This window comes from Somniosus microcephalus, chromosome 9, assembly GCF_052327205.1.
Source record: "Somniosus microcephalus isolate GS21.2 chromosome 9, FLI_Smic_1.0, whole genome shotgun sequence".
Classification (NCBI taxonomy): Eukaryota; Metazoa; Chordata; class Chondrichthyes; order Squaliformes; family Somniosidae; genus Somniosus; species Somniosus microcephalus.
In genome coordinates, this window is record NC_140995.1 from 87,330,933 (window position 1) to 87,356,974 (window position 26,042).

Below are 26,042 nucleotides of genomic sequence, written 5' to 3' on the forward strand. Positions count from 1 at the left end.
TTTTACTCCCCTTTTTCCTCAGTGGAATATATTTATCTTGAAAGATGTGAAATATCTCCTTGAATGTAGACCACTGCTCTTGTACCGTCTTACACTTTAATCTGTTTTCCCAGTCCACTTTAGTCAATTCTACTCTCATACCTTCATAGTCTCCTTTATTTAAGCTCAGTATGCTGGTTTGAGATCCAACTCTCTCACCCTCAAACTGAATTTGGAATTCAACCATATTATGATCACTCATTCCAAGGGGAACCTTTACAAGACATTTTTTATTAATCCTGTCTCATTACACAGGACCAGATCTAAGATTGCCTGCCCCCTGGTTGGTTCAGTTACATACTGCTCAAGGAACCCATCCCTAATACACTCTATGAACTCTTCCTCAAGGCTGCCATGCCCAATTTGATTAGTCCAGTCAATATGAAAGTTAAAATCCCCCATGATTATAGCTGTTCCCTTATTACAAGCCCCAACTATTTCCTGATTTATACTCAGTCAGCTCCCCTGATTCTCAGCGCACATATTCAAATGGCACTGCCAACAGGTTTCAAATGCATGCCAGGGCCACTCATCATTCATCTACCTGATTGTCACCCTCACTGACTGTACTGCATCTATTAGACGCACACATGGCTTAGAGCCACTCATAGGTCTGTTGTGCCACCCTTGCAGAAGAAGAGAGCATGGAATGCCAGGGAGAGGGTGCAGTGGGGAAAGAGTTAAACTGACATCGCTGGCAGTTTCACTGAATGGTGTAATAAAGACAATAATCTAATAGGCCTTTGCCGTAGTAAGCTTTTTCTAAGTTGCTGAACTGGCAGTTGAGATAACCTAAGAATGACATGTCGATTTTGGATGACTGATCACTGCAAACTGTATAACGTGGAACCATAAGAGGCCTAGAAGATGTAAGTCCTGTTCTGGCAGGAAAGTAAAACAATGGGTTGGAAGTAAAGAGGCCTAGAGAGGCAGGAAAGGAGGACAATAAGTCAGAAGTACAATGTTGATGAGGCCCATCTGGCAAAAACAAAGGTCATAGGTGCAACAACAGCTTGTGGGATAACGGACATATACTTTTCCAATAATAAAGGCGGTACTTTAATGTAACGCGGCATAGGCAACCAATCAGTGAAGATGCATGCGGGCCAAGGTCAAATCAGGTGTCAGGAATGAATTTTGAATGAGTCTGTTTTTGACCTTGAATCTCCCTGCTGGGCCCAACATGCTTTTTATCCTCCTGAGGTTTTTAGCAAGGGTCCACAATCAATTTAATATGGCTTTTCTTTCATAATGGGGGACCTGTAAATTTTGAGAATCCTACACTCCACAACAAGGGCAAGAACCGGAGGTGGACCCCCAAAGGCTGTGGAGCTTTACCCGGCAGAGGAGGAAGTAATGGAGATTGGATGCATATCTGCCTCCCTGCGAATTGGATATGGTGAGATTGATAGTGCATTGGAGCAGGGTGACAGCATTAATCTATCAGACCCATATCTCCTACAAGACAAAGTCATCTTGAGTTGACAATCACTCTATCAAATATGATCACCTTAATCATCAACATTTGTAGAGTACCATGGCTAAATCATATCCATCTCGTCTCTCCTCCAGGACCAGCACATGAAGAAAATGAGACCCTGCCCAGAGATGAAGAGAACTCCTCCGAGGAGCTCATTCGTGCTGAGGCCGCACCATCACAGGACACATGTGTTGCAGGCACCAGTGTAGGTATAAGCCCTTTTAGACAGTTAGGTGGAATGTCACCTGGTGAATCACATGGCACAAGTGAGCATGAGCAGAGAGTGCTGGCAGGGGTAGCTGTAGAGAGTCCACTTCGGAGGGTGCAGCCCTCTCCAACTTCTGCTCAGCTGGACAGAGATGCTGAACCAAGGGGGCCATCAATTAAAAGGAGAACGATAGAGGCCAGTGTCTCTAAAATAACAAACTGGAACTGAGGTGGGTAATTTCCAGCCACAGACTGGAGTAACAATAGTACTTATGTGAGAAGCAACTCCATATTCTAGCTAATGAGTCAAATGGAACTGGCAGTACTAAAGGGAAGTGATTTCACAGAGGGTGAAAATGGAGAAGCAAAGAATGAGAGTGCCAACCTTGTACCAGTTGTTTGTTCAGTGAAACAAAGTTCAGAGAAAGCGCTGTGAAAGCATGATGGGAAATAAAGCAGACGAGTACATCAGAAGCATTTTTTTACGACTCCCTCGGTTTTTGGGCAGGTCCTTGTCAGAGAGATTTAACCAGCTCAAACTCCTCTGATTGGATCTGAGTAGTGAGACTGACATTGTAATAGTCTCGAACAGACAACTGATCAAGTCCACAATTTGTCCCACTATTACTGGTCCTTTGACAGCTGACGAACAACTTTCGAAAGGAAAGCAATTCCTTCACAGCAACTTTAAAATACTGCTCCAAGGCAATTCATAATGAGTTCTTAAAAGAGCGTTAGCAATGGAACTTGCTGTTACACTGAATGAAAAAAAATTGCCTAAGCTTGAGTATACAAAGCACACGTTATTCACAACAACTGGTCAAAAACTACTTACAGCCTATTTATTGGAATTTATATTGATGTGCAGCTAAATGACCATACAGTGGACTGTGAAGATCTTGGCCCCTATCTTGACTGTCTTCTGTTCTAATGTGTAGAAATGTTTTTGTGATATAACAACTGCTTTTAGTAGGGCGGTAAGATGTTCGGGTAGAGGGGGAATTTATTAGACAAAATGTGCGACATAGCTTTGCAGGTTGGTGATGTTTTCAGTTACAGTGAGGTGAACATTGGAGGGTTCAGGAATGGAGACTATCCGTTCCTGGGCCACTTGAACTTCTGCCTCGGGTTTAAAGCAGAAACTGCTGTCACTTACCGGACACCAGATGTGCTGTCCATGCTGGTAGTGGGCCGCACTTGTGGTGAAACAATGGCCCAGAAACTCGGGTCTCCACGGGTGAGTACGCACGGGGTACTCACCTGTAAGCCCAATGGAAGTGCCAGTTTCGTGAATGCACTGCGCATGCGTGGGCAACCGGCACTTCCGTTCCCCTGAAAGAAGGGGTTCAGAAGTCGAACGATTGCGCAGGAGAGGCAGCGCATGTGCATCGAACTTACGTTTTTTTTGCAGGTTTCCCGGAAGGGTAAGTCTCCAGAAGTTAGACATGTAAAAAGCAGTCGCAAGGCCTGCTTTTTACAAGGTAAGTGGAGAATTAATTAAAATTAAAACATTTTTTCCACAGGTTTATTATGTTTAAATACTTTAAAGAAAGGTAAGTTTATTTTTAGCCCTGTTAGAAAATATAATTAATTCTTTAAAAAAATTAAATTATTGTTTAAAATGTTATCATGTAATTTATAGTTTATTTGAAATATGTGAATTTTTTTTTATTTATTTGCAGATTTAGTGATGTTTTGGGGCTTACAGTATTTATAGGTTTGACAGGTCCTGTCAAACTTATGAATGAAGCATTCCCTGCTACCATTGGCTCTGCATGGCCCACATGATCCCAGGGGACGCTTCGAACTAACTGCGCCCCTGGGATACACAAGCACTGCGCGCCGGCAGTTGGAGGAGGCCCAGGATCGCAATTCCACAGGGGCTCACCGCTCAACGGCCAGCGTGCTAGGTAAGTGCAGGTCAGGGGCTTGCACCCATGGGAAGCCCCCAACCTGAATTTCTGGGCCAAAATGTCCCACCTCCTATGAATGCTACCTATGGGGGAACATGGTCTTGTGCCATTATCTCCATGGTACAGTTCACAGGTTGTGCGCCAGCAGCTTTAAACCTGCACTGTGGTCTAGAATAGTCGTTCAAGTGCTGGGGACACAGTATTATGTGTGCACCCCAGCTCCGGCACCCGGAGAGGTCTGTACCTGTCATAGCGTGCTCCCACTTTATGACATAAGGTGGGACCTCTGCAAAACAGATGTGTGCACCCCCTTGAATGATTCCAATGTTCTCCACCCTGTATACCGGTGCGGGTTGGGCTGTCCCACCCATGACCGGCATCCTCACTACTATCCCCATGATAGTGTGATTGGAACGTCCACAATCCACTGGGACAGGGTAGGCTTCAGAGGCTAGACGGAGCTGACACGGGCTCAGCGAATTATTAAATGGGTGGAGGGCTGCGAGGTGCTTGTTGTAATCCAGGAGGGGACTAAACCCTGTTTTAAATCCTCCAGGTTGCTGCGGCCCTTGCCCAACAACCATACCCCATATAGCACACACACCTCATTCTGTGCAGCCTGATCTGAAGCATTCCTGTCCTCCCATATGAGTGCATTTACTGTTTTAGCATGTCTCTCTAGCTCAGCAATGATCTCTTTTTAAATGGACCGAAATAGCTTGGTCCTCATGTAGCTCTGAACCTACCACTGTGTTCTCCTCTGTTAGGATCTTTCGTAATTGAGTTTTTAAGCCATTTATCTGTGTTTGTAGCTCTGTTGTCTAGGCTGTTTATTACAGAGGATCCTGTATTATAAGTGGTGAAAATATCGTTCCAGGCTCCCCTTCTTTGTCTCCCTGTGCCCATAGTATGCTCAGCACGTAAATTGTTCAGTTCTGCTTTGTCTACATTGGCAAAGTCAAATTCATAACATTTTCTAAACATTTCCTTTAGCAGGGCCTGGTATAACTGTTCTGTCTCCTTAGGGCACCTCGGTAAGGTTTAGGATCACTGAAGCTACTGCATAGTGTACCCCCGATATAGTACCTTACTGGTTGGCACTAATACTAACCCATTCCCTGGTCCCTTGGTGGTGGTAGGACACTTCTCTACTATGGTCCATGATGTTGTGGTCAGGGGCATGCCACGAGTTTGGTGGTGTTGACTGGGATCGGGGAGTGTGGGACCGCACACGCATGCAGGCTAGAATCCCACCCCATCCCTTACCCGGCATCCTGCCATTGTCTGGAGAAGATGATGGATATGCCTGTGGGGCAGACTTTCTCTGACCCCCAAATACAGACATAGATTCCCTGTTCCGATTCCCACCACTTATCCCAACACACACTCACTCCCCCTTGGGTCCCTGTGATCGTCTGGTGGGTGTCGTTTCCCAGTCGGCTGTACGGTCCCCTATGACCCTGCTCAGCTCCCTGAGCCACCACCACCTATCCAGGGGAATCTGTCCCTTACATGTGAGGCACACATGTTTCCCCTCAGTGATGCTGACCCTTGTGGACATGACCTATACCCTGGGGCACGGGATGGAGGCCTCCCCGTAAGTGAACCCGGTCTGGCTGGAGTATTGTCGAGTTAGAACCCAGCCACCCTGGCCACCTTCCCTCATGGAAGTAAATAGCGAGCTCCTCCACACCCAGTTCGCCACCCCCAGCGGTAACGATTGGTGCTCTCTCTCCCGAGCACCCATAGGTGTGGGAGTCCTCCACGTCACCTCGGTCACCGATGCTCACCCCTACCAGGGCAAGCAGGAGCAGAAACTTTCCCATGCCGATTTCCTTTCTGTAGGGACACGTAAAACAGATAGCCATGTCCCTATAAGGTTCTTTGGCTTGACAAGTGATCGAATCTCAAAAACTTAAACTTATAATAACTAACCAAACAATAGTAAACCTAAAACTAACCAAACAATAGTAAACCTAAAACTAACCAAACAATAGTAAACCTAAAACTATCAAAACTATAAAAACACACTTAAAATTCAACAGAGAAGCTATGTACAGTACATCCGCCGCCCGACTCCGGACGGCCAGGTTAATTCCTGTTCGGCCTCTGGGCAGCTTGTACGCATGGGCGTAAGGTGGTCTGCGCCGTCGGACCCGAAAAGTCCTTCTTAAATCAACTGGGAGTTTCCCTGAATCCCAGATGATCGGGGACCCCCTTCGTGTGGCTGCTGAGTCCCTGTCCTGTCCTGTGGGTTCCCTGCTACCTGAGGCTGCAAGCTGGGGATCCCTCTTGCTTTCCTTGCTCAACGCTACCTCTCCTGTGAGTTCCTCACCGTTGGAGGCTGCAGGCTGGGGATCCCTGTCCTTTGACTGATCCCTGACCTTGGGCATTCCTTTTCGGGTTGCGACCCTTCTGGGGCTGAACCGTTTAAACTGGTACACCGGTGACCATGGTGCTTTAGGCTGTGGCGTGCGAGGAGGCCTCCTTAGGGCTCCGGTTACCGGGGGTACGACCCAAATAATCAGTGGGATGGCCCCTCCAGTGACACAAGCCACTGCCCCCACCGGTGCGGTCTGTGAGTCTGCCACAGCTGCTGGCTGAGGATCCCTGTCCTTAGGACAGTTCACCCTTGCTGGCCGTTCCCCTTTCTCAGGTTTAAATAGTTTACATTGATTAATGTGGAACCACTTTGTGCAGCGGGACATCTTTATGGCATAGACCATGGGGCTGGCCTTGTCTACAATGCTGTACGGCCCCATGTACAAAGGTTCAAAACTCTCTAACCGGGCAAAGTTCCTCACCATGACCTAATCCCCTATCTCCCACGTGTGGTGCCTGCAGGGTTCTAGCAGCAGTTGGTTACTCCGGTGCTGTTTCCCCATGCTCCTAGCAGCCTGCCAGTGAATCTGTTTAAGGTGTTCAAACAGATTCCTGACGAAGCTGTCCCGGTTCACCTCTCTGAGCTGACCTTCCGTGAGCACCGGGGCTAGCACATGGGTGGGGGTCCGCATAACCCTACGAGTCATCAGCTCGTGTGGGGAATACCCCGTACTTTTTGACTTGCTGGCCCAGATCCCCATTAGGACCAATGGTAAGACTTCTACACACTTGGGTGAGTCTCCCATCTCCTTACGCAGCCTTTCTTTTATGGACCAAAGCTACCCCTTGTGTGGCTCCGTTGTCCTGGATTGCAGCTATCAAGCCTGTTTGGTAGGGATCCCAGAACTCTCCTTCCCTGGCCCCCTGCTTGGCCAAACCATCTGCTTTTGGTTGCCCTCCCGCATGGGTTCTGTCTTTGAATGGGCTTTAACTTTATGGATATAGACCTTCCCTTCCTCCCCTACGGCTGTCATGATTTTCTCCAGCAGAGGCTTGATTGCCAGGGGTCTCCCGTCAGCGGAGGTGTATCCGCGACGGGACCAGATGGCCAGGTATTCCGTACATGAATTGCATGTGAACATGCTGTCCGAGCAAATCGTGTACGGGGTAAGGAATTTCTCAAGGTGTGTAACCACGTACATTACCGCAGACAGTTCAGCCTGCTGGGCGCTCATGGTGCTGGGGAGTTTCATTGCCAGGGCAATGTCTGCCCCGGGTCATAAACTCCACACCCTGTGAGTCGCTCACCAGCAGATACTGTGCTCGAACCGTCCACGTAGATTTTGCGGCCTGTGGGACGTATCCCAGCCCGAAAACCTATGTTGACTTCCCATACCCCTTCAATGGAACACCAGTGGGCCGTCCCTGGATAAATCATGTTGGCCGCGAGCTTCGGCTCGCAGAGACCTTTCAACTTTAGGTCCATCTGGGAGAGAAGCAGGGTCCAGCGAGCAATGCGGGCACTGCTCACTGTCCCATCTTTAATTCTCCCATCTAGGAGCATTTCGGAGGGCGTGTGATGGGTGAGGAGGGTGATGGGCGAGGTACCTGTTGTAGTGTATGTACCCGTCTACCTTTAAGGGAACTATTGAATGTAACCGTTCACCTTTAAGAGAACTGCTTTAGGTGTGGCATTATTTGTTTGGCTTCTGTATACTGTAATACCGATAGTGACCACACCAGTATATAAGTGTTGTGGCAGGATTGCTGGGGCAGATTCGCCCTGACCTTCGAATAGTAAAGACCTGTTTGTTTGTTACTCCTGAAGTCTGTGTCGTTATTAACCGTACAACCCACAGACTTTACACCTGTGAAGATCAATGATCGTTTCACAGCCCAGTGAGTGGCGAGGAGGTGCCTCTCACAGTTGGAGTAGCCTTTCTCCACATCTGTGAGTATCCTGGAGGAGTAAACCATCGGTCTCAGCTGGCCATGCCGCTCTTGGAGCAGCACTGCACTCAGATTGTCCCCACTGGCTGCTACCGCCAGGAAAAAGTCTTTTCCCCCATCAATAGCCCCTAGAGCCGGCGCGGTCTGCAGATCTTGTTTGAGTTTTACGAATGCAGCCTCGCAACCCTCATCCCAAACCCACTCCACTCCTTTGTGTAGGAGTCAGAGCAGAGGGGCTGCTGTGGCTGCGTAATCCTCAATAAAATCTCTGCAATACCCGGTTAGCCCTAGAAAAGATCTCACCCCTGTGACTGTGTTGGGGGCTGGTAACTCCTGCACTGCTTCCCTTCTAGCTTTGTCGATGGCCCTTTCCCCTGCGCGTACAGTCAGCCCTAGGAATTTTACTTCCTGTTGGCCGATCTGTAGCTTCTTTGGGTTTACTTTAAAACCCTCTTGCCTGAGCAGCTCCAGCAGTTCAGCCAGTAGTGGACCGTGTTCCTCTCCTTCATCGGTGAATAGGAGCAGGTCATCCACTTACTGTACTAACTGTCGGGGCTGGCTAAAGACTTTAAACAATCTGCCATGCTCTGGTGAAAAAAGCTGGGGCTATTGTGGAAACCCTGAGGTAGGCAGTTCGAGGTGTATTGTTGGCCTTCAAAAGTGAAGGCGAACTTGTACTGGTCCTCTCTCTGCAGAGGGATGGACCAAAACCCATTGGAAATATCCAGCACCGTGAAGGTGGTCGCCGAGGCTGGGATACTTCCAATGAGGTCGGCGACAGCTGCGACCATGGGTGCACAGGAGGGGATGTTTTGATTGAGTGCCCGATAGGCCACTGTGGCCCTCCAGGAGTTGTCTGGTTTTCTAACCGGCCACAATGGAGAGCTTATGTGGGTGGCTATCGGTCTCAATACCCCCTGTTTGACCAGAGAAGTCATGGCCGTTTCCATGTCTGCCTCCGCCTCCTTGGGGAAATTGCATTGCTTTTGTGGTCGGGTCATGGGGTCCCCACTCACACTAACCTCGACCCCGTTTACCTTCCCACAATCGTGCTTGTGAGTGGCAAATGTGGCGAGGTGTGCTCTCACAAATGCCTGGTACTCCATCGGCGTGTTACTGACCATTAGTTCGAGGTCGTAACCCTCCTTTGGTTTTAAGGTGCACAAGGTCCCCTTGCCCTGTTTCTCGGGATGACTGCCACTTCATTTTCCTTGCTGGTGCATGCTCCCCATAAACAGTGGTTCGTAAGGTCCACTAGAATCCTGTGGCCTATGATAAAATCAGCCCCCAGGATCCCCTTCCCTTCCTGCTCCCATTTCATTAGAACACAGTTCCACTTAGTGTGGAGTGCTCCTTAATGAATGGACAGCGGGATGGAGAACGAGCCAGCCTGCTCGTTAACTGTAAACCCCACTAAGCTGTACAGGACCCTGTTAGACAGAGGTGAGGCGACGGGGTTATCTGAATAGACTATGGTGCTCGATGCTCCCGTGTCCAACAGGTAGGTCCCTTTCACCTTTTCCACCTCCATCTTAACAAGCGGTCTCTTCCATGCATCATATTCAAGGGGACACAGGTAGACAGGCTGTGCTGGCTCTAGTCATAGGTCTGTGTTGGGTGGGGCAGATGAAGTTAAAATTCCAGTGGCTGTGGCTACCTTCCCTGGGCCATTTAATAAAACCCGGAGTGCAGCCACTATCGAATCAAGCGTGGGGGGAAGAGGTCAGTGTTTCTGTTTTTGGGGCAGGAGCTGGGGAATTCTTTCCTACGTTATCCTTCCACGGATTCCTACAGTCCCTTCTCCAATGCCCACTTTTCCCGCACCCGAAGCAGTTACACTTCGTATCGGAAGGGTTACCCCCTTCCTGGTGCCATTCCTTCTTATTCTGACTTGGTTTCATCTCATGAACCTTACCTTTTGGTGGGTGTTCTTCTATCCCTCTACCATTGCGGTAAGCCAGGGTCAGTTGTCTGACCACTCTCTCCTTGGTGACCTGGGGGCCTTTTGGGTCAAACCACAGCTCAACCTTGGCCCTGATCCGTGGCAAGCTGTTTGCCACCAGGCTTTTGAGCCAATGGGCCAGCTCGTCCTGATTCAGGTGAGCCTGGTTGAGATCCCCATTACAGGCGCTGCTGTACACAGGCAACAGTCGGTCTGCAAAAGCCTGTGGGGTCTCCCCTGCGAGCTGTGTTGTCTTCTCCACCCAGGAGAAAGGACTACCATCGTTCATACCCATGGCCTCCAGAACTTCCTCCTGGATGGCAGCGTACCCCCCTTGCCCTTTCTTGCTCTCCGCAGGTGGGACTGGTACAACTTGCCATCCAGAGAGAACAGGAGCATTTTGGCCATCTCGAAGTCATCACACTCGTTGATGCCTGCTGCCTGTTCCACTTCCATGAAGTGGACCGAGGGGTCTCCCTTTTGGGTGAGTTTGTTCAGCTGGCTTATCATAGCCCTAAGCTGTTGGGTACCATGGGGAACCATGAATTGGCTTTCAAGGGGTCCCTGACCCCCACCACCGCTGGGCGGGCCAAAGCTTTGCTGACGGGCCGGGCACATCGGCCCCGGCCCGACCTTTCCTGCATTGGTTCACCCACCTCTCCATGCTGCCAAACCAAGTTAAAACCCGGCGTCACAGGTGGTGGTGGTGTGCGCTCCCTGCCAGCCTCACAAATTGCCCGTCCCACCTGCTGCCCAACCGGGTTGTTCCCCGGTGCCACAGGTGACGTCTGAACAGTTTCCCCTTCTACTTCCAGGTCCACTCAGGCTGCACCCAGGCTTATTAGGCACACTATGCCTTTTGCCCTGGACAGAGCAATGTTCAAACTATCGATCTGCATCTGACAGGGGCCGTGATCTCCCGCTTCAAACCCCCTGGTGCTCGCTACCTTATAAGCTGCCTGTACGCCTCTCAACCTCTCCTCCTGTTCTCTTACTTGCTTGGCAAGGCGGGCGTTCTCTTCCCGTAACATTAATTCATTGTTTTTTGCTTCGGTGACCTGACACCGAAAGTATCACTGTCTGTTCCTATGCTTTTCCATTATTTGCATCTTTTCCTGGTTTTGGGTGTTTAATTCCTCTAGTAATCCTTCCCCTGCTAGAGCCCTTGCTTGAGACAGTTGAGCTGATTCCCGCAGCTCCTCTGTAAGTGCCTCAATGCACTTATCTAACAGCTGGATCTGTTGCTGGGAGCAGACCAACCACATGGCCTTCTCCCCCGACTTTTTATGATCCTTGCTCTCAGTCCATTTGGCTGCAGCGTCCATGGGACGCTCAGCGTGCAACAGACTGAGCACCCATTTCTTGGTGATTCACCTTCTCAAACACATCAGAGGAAATCCTCTCTTCCATCTTCGTTCTGTCCTCAAAAACAGTGTCTACTGCACCACATCCCTTTTGCCAAGCTCGTGTCGCGGTCACCATTATGTAAGGGGTGGTGTGTTTGGAGTCAGCTTCACCTCTGACTTGTGAACGGTTTGAATCGTTCCCACTCCCTTGGTTCTAGGCCTTGGACTTATTTGGGGGTTGTGATAAAAGTGCAGCAAACAACTGATTTTGGTGCAAGAACTTTGATTTTTATTTGAGAAAGAATGGCTAAGAAATTTGGGTCGGGGGCCTCCCGCGGGTGCAAGCCCCCGACCTGCACTTGCATACCGCGCCAGCCGTTGAGCTGTGGGCCTGCATGGGATTTCGATCCTGGGCCTTCCCCAACTGCCAGCGCGCAGTGCTTGCGTATCCCAGGGGCACAGTTAGTTCAATGCGTCCCCTGGGATCACGTGGGCCATGGAGAGCCAATGGTAGCAGGGAATGCTTCATTCATAAGTTTGACAGGACTTGTCAAACCTATAAATACTATAAGCCCCAAAACATCACTAAATCTTCAAATAAATTAAAGAAACATCACATTTTTAAAATAAACTATAAATTACATGAAATAACTCGTTTAAACAATAATTTAAATTTTTGAAAAAATTAATTACATTTTCTAACGGGGCTAAAAATAAATTTGCCTTTCTTTAAAGTATTTAAAAATAATAAACCTGTGGAAAAAATGTTTTAATTTTAATTAATTCACCACTTACCTTGTAAAAAGCAGGCCTTGCGACCCCATGCGTACTCACCGAATTTCTGGGCCAATAATAACACTCTAATAAAATGGGGAAAACACTTCGACATACACGAGGTAAAAATTACAGTCGACAAATCTCTCACCCCTCCCAATCCCACCTTACGAGCTAATTTAGGCACTGAAGGACCAGGGATAATGCTCACCAAAACAACTTCTTGACAGTTGAGCTGGTTTCACGATTTCGGGGTTCACTAGATGTATCAGTTGAGCTGGTTTCACGATTTCGGGGTTCACTAGATGTATCAGTTGGGGCCTGCCATACCCCAGATGTGGTAGAGGACTTCACCTGCATAGCTGGTCAATCTTCGAGTCCGTTGATGCGGTAGGGTGCGTATTGGATCTATCAGGTGAGTACCCAATTTTCTTTGGCGAGAAATAGGGCCTAGAGTCTTTTTGGGTAAAATCTTACCATGGGGTAAGTCAGGATAGATTGTAGAGTGGAAAAACTTGCGGATCTTCGGTTTCTTCCAAGTTGTTTTTCCGTTGGTCGCGGTGGCCCAATATTACCTGGTTAGCTGTGGGTGAAATTCGGTTGGTCGTTTCGTGGGGCCCTTGGTGCCGTGAGATGTCCGTCGGTGTGTTACTTCTTCACGAGAGAACTGCTTCAAGATGTTTGCTCCTCGACCTCGATGTTGCTCGGCGATGACTCTCCTTGAACTTGGAACTGTGGGATGATACCTTGCTGAACTGTGAGATGAACTTGAACTGTTTAACTGTTGAACAGGCCCCCAATTATACAAAACAAGGCCTGCTAATCTGCGCGCCAAATCTGTTCAAGTCTTTTGTTAGATTTTGGCGGGTTCATTAATATTAAGTTGTGTAAATTTGTTTAAGCGGTTTCGAGATGGCTTCCTGAGTTGTTGGAGTCATTAAAAATGTGAGAAGTAGTTTTGGGATGGTTTTACTGAGCTGTTGAGCTCTTATCTAATTGTAATGCTTTGAGTTTCCTGTGGGGCCTAAGATTCTTTGCAGGTTGGCGAAACAATTTGGTTTATGCATGACTTGGATGGGTTCTGTGAGGCTGTTCTTCCGTGGGTCTATTGTTAGCATGTAAATGTCTTGATATGGGCTGAGTGACATTTACAGTTTCCCCCAGACAGTTTGATTACCTCGAATACTCAAACTGGCTACTGCATAGGTAGATCCCAAATTCTTTGTTGCAGCCTTTTTCCCAAACATGCCTGAACGTGTCCTTTTGAAAATGCCAAGTCTGTTTTTGACCTTGAATCTCCCTGCTGGGCCCAACATGCTTTTTATCCTCCTGAGGTTTTTAGCAAGGGTCCACAATCACTTTAATATGGTTTTACTTTCATAATGGGGGATCTGTAAATTTTGAGAATCCTACACTCCACAACAAGGGCGAGAACCAGAGGTGGACCCCCAAAGATTGTGGAGCTTTACCTGGCAGAGGAGGAAATATTGGAGATTGGATGCATATCTGCCTCCCTGCGCATTGGATATGGCAAGATTGGTAGTGCATTGGAGCAGGGTGACAGCATTAATCTATCAGACCCATATCTCCTACAAGACAAAGTCATCTTGAGTTGACAATCACTCTATCAAATATGATCACCTTAATCATCAACATTTGTAGAGTACCATGGCTAAGTCACATCCATCTCTTCTCTCATCCAGGACCAGCACATGAAGAAAATGAGACCCTGCCCAGAGATGAAGAGAACTCCTCCGAGGAGCTCATTCGTGCTGAGGCCGCACCATCACAGGACACATGTGTTGCAGGCACCAGCGCAGGTATGAGCTCTTTTAGACAGCAAGGTGGAATGTCACCTGGTGAATCACATGGCACAAGTGAGCATGAGCAGAGAGTGCTGGCAGGGGTAGCTGTAGAGAGTCCACTTCGGAGGGCGCAGCCCTCTCCAACTTCTGCTCAGCTGGACAGAGATGCTGAACCAAGGGGGCCATCAATTAAAAGGAGAACAATAGAGGCCAGTGTCTCTAAAATAACAAACTGGAACTGAGGTGGGTAATTTCCGGCCACAGACTGGAGTAACAATAGTACCTATGTGACAAGCAACTCCATATTCTAGCTAATGAGTCAAAATGGAACTGGCAGTACTAAAGGGAAGTGATTTCACAGAGGGTGAAAATGGAGAAGCAAAGAATGAGAGTGCCAACCTTGTACCAGTTGTTTGTTCAGTGAAACAAAGTTCAGAGAAAGCGCTGTGAAAGCATGATGGGAAATAAAGCAGACGAGTACATCAGAAGCATTTTTTTACGACTCCCTCGGCTTTTGGGCAGGTCCTTGTCAGATAGTTTTAACCAGCTCAAACTCCTCTGATTGGATCTGAGTAGTGAGACTGACATTGTAATAGTCTCGAACAGACAAGTGATCAAGTCCACAATTTGTCCAGTATTACTGGTCCTTTGACAGCTGACTAACAACTTTTGAAAGGAAAGCAATTCTTTCACAACAACTTGAAAATACTACTCCAAGGCAATTCAAAATGAGTTTTTAAAAGAGCGTTAGCAATGGAATTTGCTGTTACACTGAATGAAAAGTAATTGCCTAAGCTTGAGTATACAAAGCACACGTTATTCACAACAACTGGTCAAAAACTACTTACAGCCTATTTATTGGAATTTATATTGATGTGCAGCTAAATGACCATACAGTGGACTGTGAATACTACATCATAGTGCAGCAGGTAATACACTATACCGTGCACCACACTTTTGAAACTGAGCATGTTCTTCTTGTGGTTTCTGAAAAATTACTTTTTGAAAGGGGATTGTTGTCAATTGAGAAAGATTAAAGACTCTGAGGAGCTGCATTTCATCATGATATTACGTAAAAGAGGCAAAACAAGATTTTGGAATGCAATGTCATTTTCACAATGCAAACTGTGATACAAATCAAATAGTTATCAACAATATATTAGGGACAAATATTCAACAACAAAGACCTTAAAACAGTAATTTTAAACTACAATGCTTGAACAAACTAATACTAACAGGAGTTTTCATCCCGACTGTTGAGGAACTTGAAGTAAACAATAAAAAGAATGTCCCAAACAGTAAGAAACACAGTAAAGCTTAAATTTTGCAGGGCTATCACCAATTGTAGGGGGTGGCGTGTGCGCCCAGTCAGCTTCCCCTCTGACTGTCTTTTGAGCGGTTCGAATCGCTCCCACACCCCTGGGTTCTAGACACCGGACTTAGGTACAGGCGGCGATACAGAAAATCGAGTAGACAAGTGGTTTGGTGTAAGAAAACCAAGATTTTATTAAAAGCAGAATACAACAATCTTATGAAAATTAGTGGTATGGAAATACAGGCATAAAACAGGTACACTTATATGGGAATGGGGAACACACGGCACATTGAGGGAAAACAACTACATTAACAATCCCCTTATCCTTATCCCACCCACTATAGCTAACTAGATTAAGCTATGAGGGACCAGGAATTCATGCTCACCAATCCAAAACCTGTTGCTTTAAAGGTTTTGAGTTTTGGGGTCTGTTCCTGCTGTCCTTTGGGGTATCCTGTCACTACGTGGTCTCAGGGTACGGCGCTGAACTTGCTGATGTGAAGCACCCTCCTTTTTCTCAGCTACCATCGTCGTCTCGTCGCGATGGGTTTTCTTCTTCTCCCTCGGGCAGTCGTCGGTGGTAATGCTACAGTCGGGGGTCGATTGGTGGTCTTTATCGTCTAGATGATTTTACTATCCATGCTTCGAACGCCAGCTTATTCTTTAACCGGGCTACTATTGTCCATGTGACAAACGCCAGCTTATAACTAGGCTGTATGTCTCGATTCTTCTACCCATCCTTCGAATGCCAGCATATTCTTTGTGGTAAACCACTGTTAACCTGTACATGCCTGTGTGGTAAACCACTGTTAACCCTGTACAAGTCCAGGCATGTCTCAGCCCCTGGCTCCACCCCTAAGCCCGGGTATAAAGGTGACTCACCACCCTTCCCCCGGGAGCTCTTAGGATGGATTCACTAGCAGAGGCATGCTCTAGTTCTTAGTCAATAAAAGCCTACTTCATATAAGTCCATTTCGTAGTCTTTGGTATTGTTGATAGCGCATCAATTTTATTGACTAATTTTCAACATGGTGCAAATCTTGAAGCCGGAACGTTTAGACCTGGATCCTCAAGCAGCAGTTGCAGCCAATAGCTTTGAACACTGGCTGAGCTGTTTCGAAGCCTTCCTGGAGGCCTCCAGCACTACTGTCACTACAGATGACACGAAACGGCTTGTCTTGAACTCACGGGTGAGCCACCGAGTCTACTCGATCATCCGAGACGCCACTACTTACGCGGCCGCCATCGCGACGCTAAAGGAACAATACGTGAGGCCTGTTAACGAGGTCTACGCCAGACACCTCCTGGCTACCCGAAAACAGCGCCCCGGGGAATCGGGCGCTGAATATTTACTGGCACTGAGAGTCCTTGGCCGGGACTGTAATTGCAAAGCGGTGACGGCCAAGGAATGCACGAAAGACCTGATCCGAGACGCCTACGTAGCCGGCATCAGGTCCAACTATACTCGGCAGAGGCTGCTGGAACAGAGGGGGCTCGACCTGCAGAAAACGGTGGCCCTCGCTAACTCGTTAGACGTGGCCCTCCAGAACATGGACGCCTACCCCCCTGACCGGATGGCCACGTGGATGCCACGGGAACAGCCATCTTGGGACCCGGTAAGGCCACAAGCCGCCAGCAGCCCAACTACAGCTGCAATGACCAGAGGCCAGAAATGCTACTTCTGCGGCCAGGCCAAGCACCCCAGACAGCAATGCCCAGCAAAGGACGCGACCTGCTCCAAATGCGGCAAGAAAGGCCACTACGCGAGAGTGTGCAGGGCGAAATCGACCCCCAATTCCAGCAGCGCCGCGTGTGAACCATACAGGCCGCCATTTTGGACCCCACCAACCACGTGTGAGCCGTGCGGGCCGCCATTTTGGACACCACCAGCCGAGGGGGAGCCGCCATCTTGGACATCATCTCGGGACCAGGCCGTCGGCGCGGGCGAATATTACAGCGACCCACCGACCTCGACGATGGCCTCCATCACCCTGGACCAATCTAGGCCCCATCAACTAGCCAGGTCCATGATGAACGTAAAGGTAAATGGCCATGCCACAAATTGCCTTTTCGACTGCGGAAGCACGGAAAGCTTCATCCACCCCGACACAGTGCGACGCTACTCCCTATCGGTTATGCGCACACGCCACTAGGTCTTTATGGCCTCAAAGTCCCATACGGCGGACATCGGCGGCTACTGTGTAACGACTCTGACAGTGAACGGCGTGGAGTACAGAGAGTTTAAATTCCTCGTCCTGCCACAGCTCTGCGCTCCCGTACTGCTAGGATTAGACTTCCAGTGCCATCTGGAGAGCGTCACGATGGCATATGGCGGGCCCCTGCCCCCACTTACAGTCTGCAGCCAGCAGAAGTTAAACACGGCGCCGCACAAAGTATGCAGCCTGTCCACCCTGAAGGTCAAACCCCCCCCCCGTTGTTCGCTAACCTCGCCAAAGACTGCAAGCCAATTGCTACTAAAAGCAGGCGGTACAGTGCCGGGGATAGGAGCTTTATTAAATCAGAAGTACAAAGACTCCTGAGGGAAGGGATTATCGAGGGCAGCACCAGCCCATGGTGAGCCCAAGTGGTGGTAGTAAAGACCGGCGAAAAACAGCGCCTGGTTATTGATTACAGCCAGACGATCAATCGATACACGCAATTAGATGCATACCCACTTCCCTGCATATCTGACATGGTCCACCAGATAGCACAATACCGGGTATTCTCGATGATTGATCTGAAGTCGGCATACCACCAGCTCTCCATCAGGCCTGAGGACCGCCAGTACACAGCCTTCGAGGCTGACGGTCGCCTCTACCACTTCCTCCGAGTCCCCTTCGGCGTCACCAACGGGGTCTCGGTCTTCCAAAGGGAGATGGACCGGATGGTTGACCAGAACGCGCTGCAGGCCACCTTCCCCTATCTAGACAACGTCACCATCTGCGGCCATGACCGGCAGGACCACGACGCCAACCTAGAAAAATTCCTCCGTACGGCCCAACGGCTGAATCTGACATACAACAGAGAAAAATGTATGTTCCGCACCGCGCGCCTCGCTATTCTTGGCTGCGTGGTGGAAAACGGAGTCATCGGCCCCGACCCCTACCGAATGCGCCCCCTCCTGGAACTACCCCCCCCCCACTGCCTAAAAGCCCTGAAGAGATGCCTAGGGTTCTTCTCTTACTATGCCCAACTATGCCCAACTATGCGGACAAAGCCCGGCCCCTCATCAAGTCAACCTCCTTCCCCCTGACGGCAGAGGCCCGTGCGGCCTTCACCCTCATAAAAGAGGACATTGCGAAGGCCACAATGCACGCAGTGGATGAGTCCATCCCTTTCCAAGTGGAGAGCGATGCATCTGACTTCGCCCTAGCCGCAACCCTTAACCAGGCGGGGAGACCCGTGGCCTTCTTTTCACGGACCCCCCAGGGCCCCGAAATTCGACACTCCTCAGTCGAGAAGGAGGCCCAGGCGATAGTGGAGGCTGTACGGCACTGGAGGCATTACCTGGCCGGTAAACGTTTCACCCTACTGACTGACCAACGGTCAGTAGCATTTATGTTTAACAACAGACAAAGGGGGAAAATCAAAAATGATAAGATATTGCGGTGGAGGATCGAGTTATCCACCTACAACTACGATATCTTATACCGGCCCGGGAAACTTAATGAGCCCCCAGACACCCTATCCCGTGGGACATGTGCCAACGCACAAGTTGATAGGCTACAGACCCTCCACAATGATCTCTGCCACCCGGGGGTCACCAGGTTCTTCCACTTTATTAAAGCTCGCAACCTGCCTTACTCCATCGAGGAGGTCAGGACCATGACCAGGAACTGCCAGGTCTGCGCCAAATGCAAACCGCATTTTTATAGGCCAGACAGGGCACACCTGATTAAAGCCACCCGCCCCTTCGAACGCCTCAGCGTCGATTTCAAGGGGCCCCTTCCCTCCTCTGACCGCAACACGTACTTCCTCAATATTATTGACGAGTACTCCCGTTTCCCCTTCGCCATCCCCTGCCCGGACATGACCAGCGCCACAGTCATCAGGTGCCTCCACGACCTGTTCGCCATATTTGGCTTCCCCAATTACATCCACAGGGACAGGGGCTCGTCGTTCACGAGCGACGAGCTGCGCCAGTACCTGCTCGAGAAGGGCATAGCCACGAGCAGGACTACCAGCTACAACCCCCGGGGTAACGGACAGGTAGAGAGGGAGAACGCAACGGTGTGGAAGACCGCCATGCTCGCCCTAAAATGCAAGGGCCTCCCAATCTCCCGCTGGCAAGATGTCCTCCCCGATGCGCTCCACTCCATACGATCACTGCTCTGTACTGCCACAAACGCCACCCCTCACGAGAAGATGTTCATCTTCCCCAGGAAGTCCACCTCGGGGACATCACTACCGCCATGGCTGACGTCTCCGGGACCCGTCCTGCTCAGGAAACACGTGAGGAGCCATAAGACGGACCCCCTGGTCGAAAAGGTTCACCTCCTCCACGCCAACCCACAGTACGCCTACGTGGCGTATCCTGACAGGCGGGAGGACACAGTCTCAATTCGAGACCTCGCACCCTCAGGTACCACCCGAAACACCATCGATCACCATCCACTACCTCCACCCACCACCACTACCCATGACGCACCACCGGGGTGTCTACCACGAACTGACGACATGCCGGTGCCATCCCTACCCCGAGAGGACGACACGCCAGTGCTCCGTCCCACGCGAGAAGCGGCCGCGGGCAAAGAACCGTCGCAACCGGCACCACGAAGATCATTACGGCAGACAAGACCCCCGGAGAGACTTTCGTATACGAACTTTTGAAACACTTCACCCCGCCAGACTCTTTTTTAAACGAGGGGTGAATGTGGTAAACCACTGTTAACCTGTACATGCCTGTGTGGTAAACCACTGTTAACCCTGTACAAGTCCAGGCATGTCTCAGCCCCTGGCTCCACCCCTAAGCCCGGGTATAAAGGTGACTCACCACCCTTCCCCCGGGAGCTCTTCGGATGGATTCACTAGCAGAGGCATGCTCTAGTTCTTAGTCAATAAAAGCCTACTTCATATAAGTCCATTTCGTAGTCTTTGGTATTGTTGATAGCGCATCATTCTTAAATTGGGGTTACACTATACGTCAATCTTATTCACCAAACACCAGCTTATAACTGGGCATTGGTCCTCAAATGCGTCTTTCCGCTGACCTCTGCCTTTACCGGTTTACCTTCTTCTTCGTTTCGCCTCATCTCATCTGCCCGTTTGTGGCTTGTGTCCTGTGTGGCTTTGAACTCGGGTCTCGTTCTCCTCCCGCATTTGGTCCCGGTGTAATGGGCGTCCTTGGTTGTTGAGCGGCGTGGGAAGCGAGAAGAGAGCCCGCCACGAGGCCAGGGCGCGAGTACAAGAGGCAGCAGGCCAAGGTCAAAAATGAGGGCAGGAGCAAGAGAGCGATTGCTACTCATGGGCCTACAATTATACCCGTTCTTCAACTCCTTATCTGCACGCCAAATCAGGTTAGTCCATTGTTTAACTTTTGGCGGGCTTGTTTAAATGATTACAGCCATTTATTTTAACGACTTGTGGAGTGGTTGTCTCCGGGTCTAATGGTCCCGATGTCCTGGTTGCTTGTCATGGATGAAGCTTAATTGTCCCCATCCTGAATTGATGGCTACTGTGAGCTGTTACCGATTAGATATGCAGAAACCTAATGGCCTCAATTCTAGGCCCATTCTGGCTTGACCTATTTAAAGTCAAAATGAATGCGTATTCTGTGTTTACTTTGGATGTCTGGCTCCAGAGAGTCCTTTTCACAGATTCCTGCATTTTAAGTTTCGTCTCCGGGCCTGCCTGTTTGCAGAGCCCTGTTTTAAAAAATCCTGTCGGTTTTGGTCACGAGGTTACAGAAACCATTTTGGGTACCCTGGTTTTAATAACTTGTCCAAAACAGGGTCCCTTGATCCATAATTTGGGGAGTGCGGGAATTTTGAGAACCCTGCACTTATACAGTCTTCAGCAGGAAACCAGGGAAAACCCTGGAGAAAAGGCACAAATGACTGAAAACTGCCATTTACACCACTGCTTTGTGGTTTCTGCTGGCCTCCTGCTGGAGTTATGGTGGGAGACTGATCCTAGCCTTGCTGGTGCCTTGCCTGTGTTACAGCAGCAGACTGATAATGGTCCTGTGGAAATTTAAGGCCATATATTTAAAAACTGCAAAAGTTGGAAATCTGAAATAAAAACAGATGATAATAGGCTAGGCTGACCATATTTTCTAAGCCGAATCCTGGGACGCACAGGGTGGGAGCACAGCAAAGTAGCCAGGATGCATTTCAAGAAAACCGTCATGATGACTTTGTTGAGTGGAAGTACAGTTTCTCATGTAGACATAAAATGGCTTCCTGAGCATAGAATGAAATCCATTTAAACTTTAAAATGGCCAACAATATGATTCACTAAACATGTTTCAAGGGAACGAGATAATTTAGGAATGCTATATACGTACTCCTTGTTTACGATAAGCTTAACAAGGAGCCTCATTTACCAAACAAACAGCCAAGGACATGATAAGGTAAACATCGGCCCACAGGTCCAGTTGGTACAGTGAGAGAACAGAGGGAACAGAGAGATCCCATAATAAAGGATTATTTAATCTTATCCCAAGGTATTTTCGTTCGTCATTCTAACACAGCCCGGAATACATTGTTTCAATAATTCGCAAGGTCTGTGCCTTTGTAATCGGTTATGATTCAATACTATGTCATGTGGCATAGAAAGCCTGTTTTGCTTCTATACTGTATAAATATACTACAACTCCTGTATTACTTTGAAGAGGTCTGATGTAGCCCTTGTCGACACAACTCTTCCCTTGCAAGCAAATAAAGCCTGTCTTTAACGATACTTTGTGTTTAAGAGTCTTACTAGGGAGTCGAGACTTCGACAGTTGCTTCTGCTAGTGAAATAAGCGTAGAGACAATGCCATTTTCACTTTGCACCGAATCTCAAATTTTGTGTGAGTTCTGGCAATAATGTTGTACCATCTATACTCGTCCCCAAATACACTAGCCTTTAATTTCTCAATTTTAAGTCAGTTCCTAACAGAGATTTTCCATATAAGGTGTGAAACACCCTGTCTCAGAAGGCTTCAGAAACCTCTTCCTGGTGGGAGAATTTAGAGCTTGCCTTATTCAGTAAATAAAACACAATGCACCATACTGATCTTAGATAAAGTAAATCTAGTCAACTACCAGCTCTCACTGCACACCCTCAGCTTCTCCTGCGCATTTTAAAGGTTTCGCCCTCCAGCCAGTTACTATTGCTCAAAACACGGGGTCAGGTGACTCAATCCCCAGAGTGCAGTGCGGCCCTAGTTATCAATAGGACCTTTTCTCCGCTACACTGCATTGTGGGAAGGTGGGGCCACCTTCATCGCTTCCGTTCAACCGGCTCCTGGAATCCGTTCCTGAGCTCAAACCAGGCGGGAACGATCCGAGAATCTCCCCCTGGGATTTCTGTACATTCACATTTTAAAAAAAGACTCTATACGGGGCCGAGTTTTCTGAACCGGGGCCATTGTTTGCCTGGGGTCACAATAACTAATCCAGGGGCTGTCCCCAGAAAACGGGGATGCATGGTAAGACTATTGTAAGGTTCGCAAAATTTCAGAAAATTTCGGCAGCCCCCGAATGTTATTTGATTAAAGAAAACCTGGTTGGAATGTACCTTAAAAACCCAGAGCATCAAAGATGGCTGTCAGGCCTCATGGCAAAGGAGAAAGACAGCTTGTCTGAATATCTCCCATCACTGGCTGACAATAGGATTGAAAAAAATACCAGCCTGTGTGAATGTGTTGAAGTACTTGAAACTGTCAATCAACTGCGGTTTAGGAAGTTTTCAATACGGAACAAAGGACTTTGTTTACACGAGCTCTCTACAGTGTTGACTCAAGGGTTTAAGTACTTAAAGCTATCAATCAATTGCGGTGGGACTGCAACCACAAGACAAAGGAATGTTTACACTTGTTCTCAAGCACTGTTGACTGACCACTTAAGGATTTGTTTGTCCAGCACTTGAGAAATCAGTGGGACATTTTAAACTGGAACACAGACCAGTTAAACGAATGGGAAATGCATTCAAACCCATTACAGTCAATGGGAACCGATTGGTCCCTTTTGTGTGAGCCCAGATACATCCAGATTTGGGCATGAACATAATGGGGTATAAAGATAGCCACTCAGGAAGCCATTCTCTCTCTCTCTCTACTGCCTCGCCTCCAGTGCCCTGCCTACAAGAGGAACCGCTCAGCAGCCCGCCCAAAGAAGTGGAATACCAGCAGTTACTTTTGAATTACTGGAGTATCTCTACTGCGGGGCGGTGAAGAAGAAAAAGGCAGATGGCAGGGGCACGGAGCAGGCGTTTACTGGTGAGCATAAACTTTGTGGCCCATTACAAGGCAACCTAGATAGGTATAAGGGGTGGGAATTAAAGGGGAATTTTGTTAAAATTGTCATTTTTAGTCCATTTTCCCTCGATGTGTCCATCTTCCCTCTTCCCCATTAGGTAAAAGTGTGCTGTATAAGTAAAGGTGTGCTGTATTCATTATTATTTTCACTGGATAGCAATTTATTCTTTATTTCAATAAAATACTGCTCTTCTTAGGGAAGTTAAAGCAGAGAGTTGGGATAAGGAAATGGAGATTGAAGAATACCAGGCCAAGATAGAGCGCCTGGTGGACCAGTTTAGTGAGGGCAAAAGCCACACGAGTTAGAGTACCTGAAGTGCCTAGTTACAGAGGCCGAGAGTAATGAGATGAGTGTGCGGGAGGAGACTGCACCCACAGCACGGTGGCATAGTGGTTAGCACTGTTGCCTCACAGCGGCAGAGACCTGGGTTCGAATCCGGCCTCGGGTGACTGTCTGTGTGGAGTTTGCACATTCTCCCCATGTTTGCGTGGGTTTTCTCCGGGTGCTCCGGTTTCCTCCCACAGTCCAAAGATGTGCGGGTTAGGTTGATTGGCTATGATAAATTGACCCTTAGTGTTAGGGGGATTAAATACGTGGGGTTACAGGGATAGGGTGGGATATGTGTTGGTGTAGGGGTTACGGTGATCGGGTGGGATATTTGTCGGTGCAGGCTCGATGGGCCGAAATCGCCTCTATCTGCACTGTGGGGTTTCTGTGATTCTGTGATTCATACAAGAAGTAAGAGAGCAGGAGGAAAAGGTTAGGGAGGTAAAGGCAGCGTATAAGCTGGCCTGTGACCAATGGTTCGAGGAAGCAGATCATGGCCCCGGTAGGGAAGAGATAGAAAGCTTGAATATGGCTTTAAAGAGGGCAAAGGGTGTGATATGTCTTATCAGCCTGAAGATAGGCCAGTCGGATTTTACCGGCAACCCAACTAGAACCGTCCCACAGGCAACACCCAGAACAAAGTTGGTCAGGGAATCAGAGGTCGTACGACTGCCACCCACAGCTGCGAGCTTTCAGGAGCTCTGGAAGCGAGGGGGGTGGAGGATGAGGTGGTAGAGGAAGCAGAGCAGGCCCCGCTAGATAGGCCGGGACCAGGACCAGTGTACGCCCTCCGACAACGGAGGTACGGTCCGCCCATTGATGATGCTGACCCAGGGGCCATCCAGAATCAGATTGTGGTGCCGTATGGCACACACCAGCTCAGGGACATGGTTAGCCACACCCCCAAGCTCACTAATTAGGGAGACCCCTCACTGCACTTCAGGGAGATAGGTTTCCTTGGTTCATTACTGTCTCTTTTCGAGCCGGAGTGGCTGGAAGGTTTCTTCTCTTGGGGCTTTATTTTTTTGTTTCTTCTCCCAAGTTGGGTCGATGGCCTCAATTCCGGCAACGGCCCGGGGATGGTCGATGACCTCCCGATGTGTTTCCCCGGGGCGGGATGCCGGCTTCGAAACGACCTTCTTGATGTTGGCTTGGTTCTTCTTCCTCGTCCAATGGTGGAGAGGAGTTTGCTGATCTTCTCCTGAAGCGACTCCTCTTCACCCACCGCTGCCTCCGCAACTACAACTCCGGTGTCTCCTTCAGAGTTTCCCGAGTGTCTGCATGAGCTCTGCGTCCTCCGAGCGAGTCCTTCTTCCTGAGTGTCTGCCTGAGTGTCCTCTTCCAAGTGTGTCATACAACTCCAACTCCTTCAGTTATACTTTTCCCCCAGAAGCTTCCACCTCCCGCCCAAAATCAAGTTAGTCTTTGTTTAACTTTTGGTGGGCTGGGAGCACAGCGGGGTAGTTATTATATTTTTTAATGTTTTCGATGGCCGGTAAAGGCCCATCTCTGGTCTGGAATGACCTTCATTGTTTTTAATGTCCTGCTGATCTTGTTATCTAGTCCTGGGTGCTGTTCTCATGAGTATGAAATTGTCCCCTTTTGTCTGGGTCAACATTTAGATGGCCTCTGTCTCCAGGCCGATCTTGACTGGATCTGCATCTAATCCATATGTATATGTGTGGGTCTGGTTTCGTTCTCTCAGAAACGGCTTCCAGAACTTGCTGTGGGTTGAATCCACAAAGCTGTCTGAGGATTCGCAGGAACCATTTTAAAGTGTCCCAATAAGCTGGTCACATGGTTTGGTGGCCATTTTGTATGCCCCTTTTTTCTGGGCTTCTTTTAAAACAGTCTTTAAAATCACGGCCTCTTCTGCCATTTGACCCTTATTAATACAAAGTCCAATTTTGCGAATCCTACACTCCCCCCTGATGATACTGTAACTTGCTTGTAGTACCATAATTCTGGGTGAGCAAAATTTTCTGACTTTCCACAATCAAACCATCCCCAGTATTTATCTATCTATGACCCCCCGACACCTGCATTTCCCATTTCAGAAAAATCTATTGTACATTAAGCATCTATAGATGGCAATACCTTGGAGTTAAAAATCTAACAACTTACTTCCAGGCATGGAGGTGGGCCTTATACCTTGGAGTT